The sequence below is a fragment of the Ursus arctos genome, unplaced genomic scaffold (genome assembly GCF_023065955.2).
Source record: "Ursus arctos isolate Adak ecotype North America unplaced genomic scaffold, UrsArc2.0 scaffold_27, whole genome shotgun sequence".
Classification (NCBI taxonomy): Eukaryota; Metazoa; Chordata; class Mammalia; order Carnivora; family Ursidae; genus Ursus; species Ursus arctos.
In genome coordinates this window covers 11,890,711-11,904,264 of record NW_026622952.1, presented here as the reverse complement: position 1 = coordinate 11,904,264, position 13,554 = coordinate 11,890,711, and positions in this window count along the sequence as shown.

Here is a 13,554-nt window from a genome sequence, read left to right as displayed (position 1 = left end):
TTACCGCCTGTACCCTGACGGCTCTCAACCCCTTTCTGCCGCCCAGCCTTGCCCTTTGTGCCTCCGGACGTGTATACCCGCTGCTTCCTCGACCTCTACAGCACAGGGCCCCACCGATATCCAAACCGAACTCCTTTTCCTAGCACCCTCCGCCTCCCCCCACCTGCTCCTGTGTTCCCTACCTGCCCAATGGTGCAATGTTGTCAGAGACCAGGCGAGCATTTAAAAACTGTGGTTCCCTGACAGGGAGAGCTTAGTGCTTTTTAAGTGCTGAAAATGAGGAATTTGTGATGATTATTCTAATTCAGGATTGAAAACTATTCCTCTGGAATGGCCAAGAGGAGTGGACGAATCTTGGTGACAAGCCAGCCCCATACAGAAGGTAGTTATGCTTGTGGTGAGCAGAGCATACCATACAGAATCGTGGAATCACCGTGGGGTAGACCTGAAACGAACGTGACCCTGTGGGTCCACGACGCTTCCATAAAAAACACACGCCCGTTAGGTCACGGGCGGCACTCAAAGTGTCTGTCTTTTCTGTTTCAGAGTTGGTGGCCACCAGACACAGCTTTGATAGCTCTTCGTAAGTCCTGCTCTTGCCAAGTGAAAATTTTCCTTTTACAGCTTCTACTTGACCACCAAGCAAGAAATCTGGGCAATGTGGGTTGTCTCCATCCCTGGGCACGCTGCCTATCAAGCATTGATTGCCCCTTGTCCTTGAGACTCAAGGTGTGGCCAGAGGAGCACGTCCTTGCCATCACCCGGGAGCTCGTTGGAAATGCAGATTCTTGGGCCCTTCCTCGGGCCTATGCAATCAGGGTCAACTTTTCAACGACTTCTCCAGGCGATGAGCACAGGCAGGTCAGAGAAACACTGTCCCCGCTCATGTGCCTCTGGCCATGCTTCTCCAGCTCATGCTCCAGATCCTTTAGACCTTTCTAGAGCGTAGCCATAACCAGTGCACTCTGAATGGTTTTATTTGTATAATATCCTGCATCCTGACTCCCTTTTGCTGAAACCTGTTGTTTCTAACCCTGGCTAAACATTGGAATCACAAGGATGGCTTTAAAAAAAAAAAATACAATGCCTTTGCCCTAATCCCCAAAATTCTGATTTAATGGAAAGGGAGGTGTGGTCTAACGCCTAAGTTTCCTTTACGTAATTTTAATGAGTAGCCAAGAACTGAGAACTATGGACCCAAAGATGAAGTTTCAATTCTTTATTAGGGCCCGTGAGTCCCTCTAGCGTTGAGTCCCTTGCCGGCCTTCTCCCTCTCACCACATTGTGTCCGGCATGCCTAAGACATAGTTGGTGCCCCAATGTGTTTGTTGAATGAATGAGATTTTGCACCTCCTACACCTGGCATGGTGAGTTCTGGAAAGAAAGGGTTCTCCCTGCATTCCGAAAGACACAGAGGCTGCAGTGTTGGGAGGAACCAGGGAAGGATGGAAGATACATTTTTCAATTTATGACAAAGCAAATGCCTCATTTAACACCTACCGGGGACTGCAAACAACCGTGCAGGAATCCCCTTCATGGTCCTATCAATGATTCTACACAGCTCTTCTCCTCCCAGACTGGCAGGCGAACAGGAAACAATGGCTCTTGCTACCCAATCAAATATTTTCTGCTTTTAATTGGGTAGCAACAGAGCTTTATCAAAGGCACTCAATCCTAGAGATAAAAACATATACGTTTTTATTTTGCAAATGGCTTTATTGTTTTTTTCCAGGTGCTAAAACATAACGTGCTTGTTTGTGTTTTTTGGAGGTTTTTTTCTCATTTTTCTTATATTCCTGACTGCCAAAGAGGCCACTGCCAACCACACCTTGTACACAGAATGACTGTTAAGAATTTGGCCTACTTCGTATTTTTAAAAGCAGATCAGAGGCATTATGACATTTTATCTCTCCAGCATCTCTTAAAAGTGTGGACATTGCTTACATGCCGTCATGCTGCGATTAATCTAGAAGCATTAGTGCTATCACACTAACAAAACCATACGCCGGTTGCTGCTATCACACCCAACACCATTATCCAGGATTCCTGCTTACGTGTCTTCGGTTTCTCTCTTGAACAAGCTCTCTGGATTCTGTCGTTGTTAACCTCATCCCTCAAATCCTATGCCCTGCTCCATCTGTTCAGAACAGACCCTCTGGAAAAGTACTTCCTGGGAACACCCAGCTTCAAAAGAAGAATGAGTCACATTGAAAGTACATCGTCATGTCCATTCCTGCCTCACACACCATTTGTGGAGAAAAGTCATAACATTCTGATTTCTGGGAAATTTAGGCACCTGGTTTTTCTCTTAAAGAGGAAAATCAGTAGGTCAGCTCACTTCCTTCATTCTCTATTTTAACATAGGCTTTTCTCGAATGATTTCCTCTCCTGCCACACCATGCCCGCATTTCTCCTCTCCTCGCACTTACCTTCCCCTCACCTGTTGAAGACCGGCAGCTCAGTGTTCAAAATACCGAGTTAACTCACGAGCACTTCTCTGGAAAACTGAGATTTGATTTCCAGTAACTTGGATCAAGGGTTTTCTTAAGCATTTGATTCTCAGGCTTGAACACAGTCTATTGATTATCCCATTAGCAGTGATGAACCCCACTATGGCTCTTCTCCCTTAGGGCGAATTCATTTAGTGGAAGCTGGGCTTTCCACCGAGACCCATTTAAGAGAAAAGGACATTAACATCGAAACGAATTTTTAAATATAAAATAACACTTATTTACTAACACCGAGTTCATTCTGGACAGGAATGCTCTGCGCATGGTTGAAAAACCATTGCCATCAAAAGTCCAGAAGTGTTGGGACCACTGGAGGCGAATTCCAGAACACAGCTCTATACTATAGAAGCAAACACATGGTGTTTAGGACCCACACTGAATTTTCAAATAATTCTGCTAATATTTATTGAGCAATTCGCCATGCTTCCATGAGTCCTTAAAACAACTCCAAGAGGTAGGTATGATGGTGTCCATTTTTCAATAAGTGACTTGCCCAGATTGCACAGGCAAATATGACCCAAAGCCCTTCTATTTCCCAGCCAAATACCCAGGACTCCGGCTCTCACACACCATGCCCGTCACTCTGAGGACAGTATCTCATTTGTCTTCAAACTGCATTGTTTCCTCATACCTCTGAAGAGGCTTCTGGAAACATGAGACCATTCAATTGCATGCAAATGTTTAGGTCTGTTTACACTTGTTTATTTTTCTGGGGAAAAGGACTAAGTCCAACAGAAAAGTAAAAGTTAAGAACCACCCTTTAAAACTCTATAATTGAAAGCTCTGGCTGTGCAATTGGCACCTTCGACCTCTCCCTCCCACAATGCGGGCGCACGCACACACGCATTCACACACACGAACACACAATGCATGTACACGCACATGGATACACATGTGTGCACATATGTGTGCACGCACATACAGGCACACACATGTACACGCACACACGCACACACAATACTTCCCTACAGAACCCCCACATCCTTAGTTTAAGTACCACATATGGCAAATATTCCTCTGACCCAAGGGGTATTTTCAAGACCAAGGTTGGCACAGCTCATGTAACAACTAAAAATATATCCAGGGGAAACCATTTTTGCCTGGAACAGATTGCCTTTAGAAATGAAAATTCAGAGCAGTCGTTCAGGTGAGAATTTTATTACTCCTTCAGTCTGCTCAGAGGACAACAGTAATAGATACACAAATCATCGGCTATAGATTCATTACGGACTCAACAAACACTAATTAAGACTCCTTTGCTTTCACAGCCTGTGGGATTTTTGCCATTAAAGGTATTCCCTCCACCAGACTTGTGTCCCAGAAAGAAAACAACTACCTACTGAGACGCCCGAGTGGCCAGGAAGGATGAGAGTCAATCATTCGAACGAAGGCCAGGGAAACAGTTATTGCAGGTGAGCTGGACATCGGAGGGAAAAAAAATAATGAGCCTCAAACTCCAGAATCCTGCAGCTTAAAAATATGATTTGTAAACTGAAAATTTTAGTAGCTGAATTCACCATTCACATCTAAATTGGTGACCTCAAAAGTCAAGGACACCTCACGAATAGAGAGAAGAAAATTATGGGAAGAAGATAAGAGACTCAGATGATAGATTCAGAAAGCAACATGTGGAAAGTGAATGCTGCACAAGCTGGGTGTTTACTATCAAGGCATGGCAATAGTATTGTAGTTATGTTATCGGTGAGATCAATATTGTCATTCTTATGAATGGAATGATAAAATGTCAAGGACTTGCTTTAAAATTCTCAAACAATAACAACAACAACAACAAAACAGAACAAAAAACCCATGAACAAACCCAAGCAGAATGAAGGAAAGTGCTATGTGATGAAATAAGCGTAAGAATATGTTGATAATAGTTGAAACTGGATAATGATGCAAGGGAGTTCTTTATCGTGTTTTGAAAGGAGTTAAGTTAAAACAAAGCGACAGAGAAGGGTAGAAGGTCGAGGGAGGCAACGGTACGGTAGATCGGTTGCTCTGAATCTCCCACGCCCACTGAAATGTACCTAGTTTCTTAATCACTTACAACAAACAAAACCCATAATGATAATGTACGTAGGACATGCTAGAACATGAAAGAAATGTTCCAGAACCAGAAAGAAAAGAAAAACAAAAGCAGAGACCTAAATCTTGAGTTGGGAACACAACCCATACACGGGTAAGTAGGAAGATTAATAACATATGGCAATCCAACGAAGAAGGGGAAATCTTTTGAACAGATAGTTCCCGAACAATTTGACTTTCATATGTAAAAACGTGAACAGTTACATAAGCCTGACCCTTCCCTCACGCCATCTACAAAATGTAACTTAAAATGAATCATAGACCACCTTGACATTTTTAAGGGGATCAGGATTAGACTTGATATTTTCTTTTTCTCTCTCTCTCTTTTTTAAAAGATTTTATTTATTTATTTGACAGAGAGAGAGACAGCCAGTGAGAGAGGGAACACAAGCAGGGGGAGTGGGAGAGGAAGAAGCAGGCTCCCACTGGAGGAGCCCGATGCGGGGCTCCATCCCAGGACTCTGGGATCACGCCCTGAGCCAAAGGCAGACGCTTAAGGACTGAGCCACCCACGTGCCCCTAGACTTGATATTTTCTTTTCACCAGGTCTCAGGGCCTTTCTGTCACCACCTTGGATGAATTCCTGATGAAGCCAACACAATAACTTGAAGCCTTCTTATGCCTAATTATCACCACTAACCACGAACTGCTCTTCAGGACAAAAGTCAATGTTGTATCATTCATATCACTGGACTCCTACATCCTTCGGATGTCATTACTGCTATTTGCCAAATAATTCTGGATCTACATCCTTCCAGTCACGTGATAGAAGTGCACCTCCTGTCTCCCTTGTAGTTCACTGGGGCCACGTGGATCGTTCTGGCCAATGAGTTGCGAGCAAAGAGATGCGCATCACTTCCAGTGTCATTGATGGAATGACAGCGCAACCAGGAACATTCCAGATAGGAGCAGCTCCATCAGCCTGCGTGCGCGGCAGTGATGAGCAGAGGCCCCCACAACCAGTGACGAACGCAAAGTGAGAACAAGAAACAGACCTTTTTTGTTCAGAACTGCTAAAACCTTGGGGTTCTGTTACCACACTGTAACCTGTCCCATTTCGACGACCACCACCCCAGGTGGAGGACATATCATTTTAATCACTTCAGAGTTTCATTCGTTCCTTTATTTACCAAGCCCCTACTTTGCACTAGGAATCTATTGGCTCTGGGGACACAGAAGTGCAGAAAGCACTGGCCTAGGGCCTTTGCTTAGGTCTGTGATTATAGATATAAAAATAGGGGGGAAATAAAAACTCTATTCACCTAAGTAACTTGGCTTGTCCATTAGCCTCTCTGAGGTCCGTTCCCTCATCTGTAAAATGCACGTAATACCTACCTTACGAGGGTTTTATAAAGATTAGCAACGATGCCTGGTATATGAAGAGGAAATTAAACAATAGCTATAAATATTTTCTTTCATATTTCATAAAAAATATTTTTGGCAAAGGATGAAAAGGTAGCAGACAATAAGAACTAAGTTCTCTGAATATCAGTTGCCATTTTCACATTATTCTTTACCCTAAGACATCTTGGTGTCTGTGTTCCTTTTCCAATGTAGTGATTGGTACCAATTGGCCTGCCAGGCCCGAGCCGACTAGTTCCAGGAACTGTAGCAAGTAGCCTGGGCTTCCTTGGAGACGAACCACCTCAGAGATGACCCTGTGTGTCCATGGGCCGAGCTTGCTAAGGACAAGTACCATCTTCCCACAAGCTCTCAGGAAGATCTGTGTGGAAGCGAACCTCTGACGTGTTGGGACCTTTTCTGCATTCGGGCCAGCTCAAAGGTGGGAGAGGGAAGGCGAGAAAAGATGTGGTCCCCAGAGGATCAGTAGGCCAGAGGGACCTGAGAAGGTATGCATGTGGCCTACACAATGATTTTCATCAGAATGAATGAATGTGTCTCTGTGAGTGGGTGTCCATGATTCAGGCCAGGCCCCAGTGCCTAAGGAAGGGTGTGCATGATTTAGAAGTGCTCCCCAGCTTCCTCTGTCAAACAGAAATTGAGAAAAGAGGCTGCACATGGAGGTACTTTTCTTGAGATAATCATCACTGCCATCTCGAAAACAGTCCCTCAACCCTCCCAGCAAGAGTGATGACATTTGGACTGTCTAGAAAACATGCAAAATAGCCAAGCGTTTGCTTGATCGTTAGGACTTGAGCAGCAATGGAAAAACAAATTCAGTGCTCACACCCTGGGGAGCTAAGCAAAGCCAGTGAGCTGTTGACTAACAAGCGTGAGGAATGGGCAGGTCTTCGGGGGTGAGGACAATGCTTTCAGCGTGCTGACATACTACATTTGAGGCGCCTAAGGAGCTGGTGAGTATGCAGTCAGAAACACGAATGTAAGCCCGGGTGAAAATGTTGGGGCTAAAGAGACATATTCGGGAGCCATCCTTACATAAATAGTAATTGAATCCTTGAACGTGATTGAAGATAGTCCAGATTCTGGACAATGAAGACAGGAGAGGTAAGAGGATGGCGTGAACACCATCAAGATTGCGAAGAACATCAGGTCTTCTCTGCAGTGCCGCTAGAAAAGACATAAGAAAAATAAAGAGGAACTTCAGGTTGGTCCCTGTCTTTTGTTTCAGCCATTAAAGCCTCAAAGTGCCAGTTCTTCCCAAGCAGTATAACATAAAAAAGTAAGAGCGCAAGGTTTTCGAATCAGGTAGACCGGGATTTGAATCGGTTCCAGAATGTACTACATGTGTGACCTTGAGCAAGTAATTTAATCTCTGAGTTTCGGTCTCTTCATCTATAAAATATGATAACACCTACAACAAATAGCTGTTTGTTAATTAGAGAATGACATTAGATAGTGCGTATATATACGGTACAATGTCTTGTGAATAATGTGTGCAAAAGATGTGCCATAAAGATAGTATGATTATGATTATAAAAGAAAAACAGCTAGGTGTCCAACAAAAATCCACACACCCTCTTCCGTGGTGTAGAATTGTTGCTAGAAAGTGGATGCCCAGGGGCACCTGGGTGGCTCAGTCAGTTAAGCATCTGAGTCTTGATTTTGGCTCAGGTTGTGATCTCCGGGGTCGTGGGATCGAGCCCCATGTCAGGCTCTGCGCTGGAGCCTGTTCAAGATTCTCTCTTTCCCTCTCCCTCTGCCCCTCCCTGACCCTCCCATCCTCTCTCTCTCTTTAAAATATACAAATAAATAAAATTAAAAGAAAAAGTGGCTTCCTAGCCAGAAACTACATTTCCCAGGCTCCCTTGCAGTTAGGTGGCCATGTGACTGAGTTCTGGCCAGCAGAAGGGGAGAGGAACAGACACACACAACTCCCAGGTCTGGCCCATAAAATCCTGCCATGCAGTGCTTCCCCATTCTTTTCTCCTTCGGACTGATGGCATGTGAATCTTGGAAGCCACATGTTGGAGAGAGTGGAGTGAGGCCTGGGTCCCAGAATTATGATGTGGAGGAAGGTTATCCTGCTGAACTCTTCAATCACAGCAAGAAATGAATTGTGAGTGTGTTAGAGCCATTATATATTCGGGGGTCTATTTGTTACAGCAGGTTTAAACAGCCAATAACAAATAAGGTAGCAGTTAGCCTCTTCTGATGGGTTTTATTTTTAGGGACATGGCTCCTGAGAGTCAAGCATGTTGGTAGATAATAGTATCATGCTCATGCCTTCAGGCCCCACTTCTGTACTTGTTCGGGTGCTCAATACTCAGAGATATATGCTCCAATCTTTTTTGGGGGAAGAGAAGGCATTGACCGTGTTAGGGTCAGATATCACAGGCTTTTAACAATACGCCATAGGAGACAAAGAAGGCTCTGAAAGAGGGCAGGGCATAGGAGGTTGAAGTTTGCAGAAGTGTGGTCAGTAAGGACTTTCTTGTGGCAATGTGCCAGTGGGACTCTTAAAAACAAAGGTGTCCGGGGGCACTGACTGGCTCAGTGGGTGGAGCATGTGACTCTTGATCTTGAGGTTGTGAGTTCAAGCCCCACGCTGGGTGTAGAGAATACTTAAAAATCAAATCTTTTTTTAAAAAAACCCCAACCCCCCCCAGATGTCATATATTCCTTTTTATGTTACTTACATTGCTGAAACGTAACCGTCCTTCTCCCAAAACTTAAACGAGGTTGCGATGCGCGCACCCACCCACGCACACACACTACGTCTCTATAATAACATCTCTAAACGTAGCACATGGTTTTCTGTAGAGCTATGGCTGAAACGCTTTGGGAAAGCCAAAATTTAAAAGAGTTACTACATTGTGCTCAGAAGGAAGGAAGGGTAATGGTCATCATGAAAACTTAGTGGAGCGGGGTGGAGAGGAGAAAGTGAAAAAAAAAAAAAAAAAAGAAGAGTCAGACTTTGCCAGTGTTTCTCAGTGTCCAGGAAGAAATCACTGGGCCTGGTTGATTACGGTATGTCCATACAATGGAAAAATGAGACGTCTTGGAAAGATACCCAAGGTATAATGTTAAGTGAAAAAACGAGGCATATGATGGTGTGTCTAGAATACTACCAGAAGTTCATATAAAATATGAATGAAAGACACACACAAACATGTATGTCCCTACACACATTGAATATCTCTGGAAGGAAGCAAGGATATTGGCAGGGATTGGAGAACTGCGAACACAGGTGGGAGCGTGATTCTGTTTTCACTGCATCCTCTTTTTTTATTTGAATTTTTTAGCATGTGCATGTTTATTCTTATTTTCCAGGAAAAATAGTAAGTAGTAAATAAAAAGAACAGCAGATAATCTGAAAAATTGTTTTGTAGTTTTGTTTTGTTTGACTTGAGCAAGTCAGCTACACACACAAAACAATGAAAGGGTAGATAAAATTGGATGTGCATTCTAAATTCACTCCTTTCCCTCTGATTCTAGCTGTACCAAGGCCCTTACTAAAATTATGATTGGCTTTTCATATACGTAAGTGTAAAGAGAGAAAATGAACTGCCCAGTGAGTGCCCTGTCTTCTGGTTCCCTTGTGGTTATATTTCTTATTCTAAATCGATCATCTCCTCTTGGAAGTTTGATTATAATAATTGTTCCTCTATGCCTCATCAGAACACCTACATCTGAAACTCCAACCACAAGAACAGATCTGGTAAGGGGATTTGCCCAGGAGAGCGACAGCTGGTCAGTCTGGAACATTCCATTCGCTGAGGGGGTGACTAATGGCCAGAGGAGAGGAAGAGCAGGTTGCCTAAGTGGCCCCCATGCCTAGGTCAGCCATGCTCCCCACCTCCACTCCACAAGCTCTTCCACTCACCATTCATCCGGCCCTTTATCCCATGGAACCCAGGCCATTTCTGGCAGGAAAGGGAAGAAATGCAGCTTTTTCTCATTAGCCAATGGTTCTGTACCTCAGGTGAGGGCTAAAATATTAGCGAAGGACCTGTCGTGAACCAAAAGACACAAAACAACAACGAAAGCAAACTTGGGCTATCTGGAGACTGTGTCATTAAAAATGATTTCATCCCGCTCGGCTCCAGAGACGTGATTTACAGGAGGCAGTCAGCCTACCCAGGTGGTGGGAGCTCATTTTTAATAAATGATAGCGAGTAGGTTTATCCTGACCTGTGACTATGAGTCACTGTATTTGAAGCTGCCTGACAAACACCACCAGGAACAGATGACCTTGTCCAGGGGACTTTTTCTTTCAGAGAAACTAAGTGCATTTCCTGATAGTGGGACTGAGGCATGAACGTCTCAGATCAGATCAGCCAGAGAGGCGTGGGCCTGTCAACTGAGGACCAGAGCACATTGTCGCCAGGGTCCCTTTCTCCTCAAGAGGTCTGTGATTCAGCGTGCTTGGAAACCTGGTGGGAGGAACAGCATTTCATTCTGACTAAAACTGAACTGTGGTGGGAGAGGAGGCTACATTACCTTTTGGGGGGGGAAAAAACCATATGCTTGTGATTCCCGCTGTCATTACTAATAATAGTGCAAATGAATAACAGGCCTGAAGCTCAGCAACCATTGGTTACTTCAGAGTCCCTTCCACTGTGACCGAGCACCTTTCCCAAGTATGAAATGAGGAGACTGTGCACAGGTGCACGGGTATCTGTGATGTGTCAGGCTGTGGGCCAGGGACATGAGGGAGGGATTTTGTGTGAATCCCCACAGACGTAGGAGTGACAGGGACATTGCCCTGTCAGAGGCCACAGTGTCACCCCTTTGACAGACACTCGCCTTCCACGGTCTGGGAGCTGCGCAGAGCACAGCTTGGGGCCCTTGGGGTCAGCTTCCCAGAGGCAGTAGTGAGTGGCCAGCTCCAACCCCCTTCTTTCTCTTCTCTTCTCTTCTCTTCTCTTCTCTTCTCTTCTCTTCTCTCCTCTCCTCTCCTCTCCTCTCCTCTCCTCTCCTCTCCTCTCCTCTCGTCTCTTCTTTCTCTTCTCTTCTCTTCTCTTCTCTTCTCTTCTCTTCTCTTCTCTTTTCTTCTCTTCTTCCCATTTCTTCTGCTTGTTTGCCTCTTGCTTGGAAGTACCATTCTATCATCTAATAGTACATTTTTTTAAAGGCAAGAAGAAGCAGGTGTTTGGGCTCAGAGATAACTGGGAATGGTGCTTTCTCACTCAGCTAGAAAAGGGAAGACTGACAGTCTGAATCTCAATCCCAAAGAAAAAGGTAAAGTATAGGGGAGCTAGGTCAGTCCAAAGCTGGGCAACCTAAAACTCATTTTATTTCCAGTCTTTGTTTTGGTGTAGTTTTGGCCCAAACAAAGGATGCCAAACAGATGTAGTAAAAACTTGTGTGTGAGCGCCCGTGCACACTTGCTTATATAGACAAGAAAAATCTCTGGAAAAATACACAAGAAACATAACTTTGCTTCCAGGAGGGAACTTCTTGCACGTTCCTAATGTTGAATCAGGTGGGTAGGTTACCTATCGGAGCTATGCATCAATAAAATGTATAGAAAACAGAATGCTTCTTAGCTAATGGGTATAAGGAAACGGTGATTCGCACGTGAGAAGTAATGAGTTAATGTTACAGGGAAGCGAACCTATCAGCAAATGGAACACTTGCAGATGAGGGTCACGGTAGGAGGTCTCACAATCAGATACACGCACACACAGACACACACAGCCCATTTCCAGTACATGGCGGGGTAAAAAGGTTGTGGTTTTTGAGACTCAAGAATATGTAAATCTTTAATATTTCTATTTCAATAACTGTATAAGTAACACATACCAGATAGAGAAGATATTGAAAATATTTTTTTAAAATAAAATTACACTTACTCCCACAATCAGAATGAACTATTTCAAGGCCTTGCCCTGCCTAGAGGAAGTAGAGTCAAGATACAAGACCACTTTTTGGTCATCTCTGAAAAAATCTTGGTGAGGAATTGGCCCAGAGGGAGAAAGCCCTTCAAAAAAAAATCTGCCAACCCCAAATCCATAGCTTGAGGTTTTGAATGTTTTCCATTTAAAGTCTTTCAACAAATAAGGCAACATTTTTTTCTCTCTCTCTTGGGATCATCAAGTACAGATTCCTGCAGTGTGGAAGATTCTCTAGGATCCCTTCAGAAAATATCCGGGCTTTTCCTAATCTGGATAGACCAAGGTTGAGTTTTCCAGAAAAGAGGAAGCGGGTCGCCATCAACCATGGCTTCTCTATGGCCCACCAATGATCGAGAGGTTCTAACCTTGAAGTAGGCCTGCTGCACCCCTTTGCCACCCTGTACTATTCACCCAACATTCCCTCCAAAGAAATACAATTCAATTTGTTTACTGCATTATATTTCTTAAGTTAAACTCCCTTTGGAGGGTTAAAGTAAAGTGAAATCCCGAGATGCCACAAACAGAAGGAGGAAAGGTATATTGTTTTACATTGTTTAGAGGTATAGTCGCTCAATATGGCGCCCACGCGATTCACACCATGCGCACATTGGACTCACTTTCCTTTACGTCGCTTTGTGATAGAGTTTTGCGGTTAAAAGCAGGGCTTTGAAGTCAACCAGTCTAGGATCCCATTATTGGGGCCGCCAATTATTTAATTGGGACTTTGGGCTATGTTTTGACACTCTTAAGTCTCTATTTCCTCATCTATGAAATCAGAATAATAATACCTTCCTCATGAAGTTTTTGGGAGATTTAGATGAAAAGGTATTAAAAGATGAACCCAGGAGGGCATGGTGCACAGTGAGTCAACATTATCTGTTATCCTTGTTCACATATTGTGGAAGCGAGAGTGACTGTCTCGTAGGTGAGTCAACATTGGTCATAGTTTCCTGTCCCTTTCTGCCGTTGCCAGTCTTTGACACTTGTTCTCGTCCGCTGGGAATAGAGAAAAAAAATCCATTTAATTCCGTGTGTCTGGTTTACTTTATTAGGTTCAAACAGTTGAGTGAAATTGGGTTTTAAAATATCTATGAATTTCAAATGTCTCTGGGAGTTTTGGTGGCATTTCCTAGCAATCACCGAGAGCCGGTTAGTTTTTCTTTTATTTCATACAGGTTTAGCCATGTTTAGCCAAATTCTTATGTTCTATTTTTCCAGGTTCTAGAGCCCTTTACTTCTCAGGATCCATAAAGTAACAACTGATGTCTTGAGCCCCATCTAGTTCTATCCCCGCCACCACCACGACCCACCCTGTACGAGTAAGCAAACACCACGTGGTCAGAAAGGAATGCGCTTTATTGTTTAGGATCACAGATCCCAGGTGAGCTGTCTTTAAGAAAACTCCAAACAGGGCGCCTGGGCAGCGCAGTTGTTGGGCTTCTGCCTTTGGCTCAGGGCGTGATCCTGGCGTTCTGGGATCGAGCCCCACATCAGGCTCCTCCCTTGGGAGCTTGCTTCTTCCTCTCCCACCCCCTGCTTGTCTTCCTCTCTCGCTGGCTGTCTCTCTGCCTAATAAATAAATAAAATCTTTTTAAAAAAATAAATAAATAAAGTTAAGATTTAAATGGTTTACTTTAAAAAAAAAAAGAAAAAAGAAAACTCCAAACAATAAAAAGATGGCTTCCAAAAAAATTTTT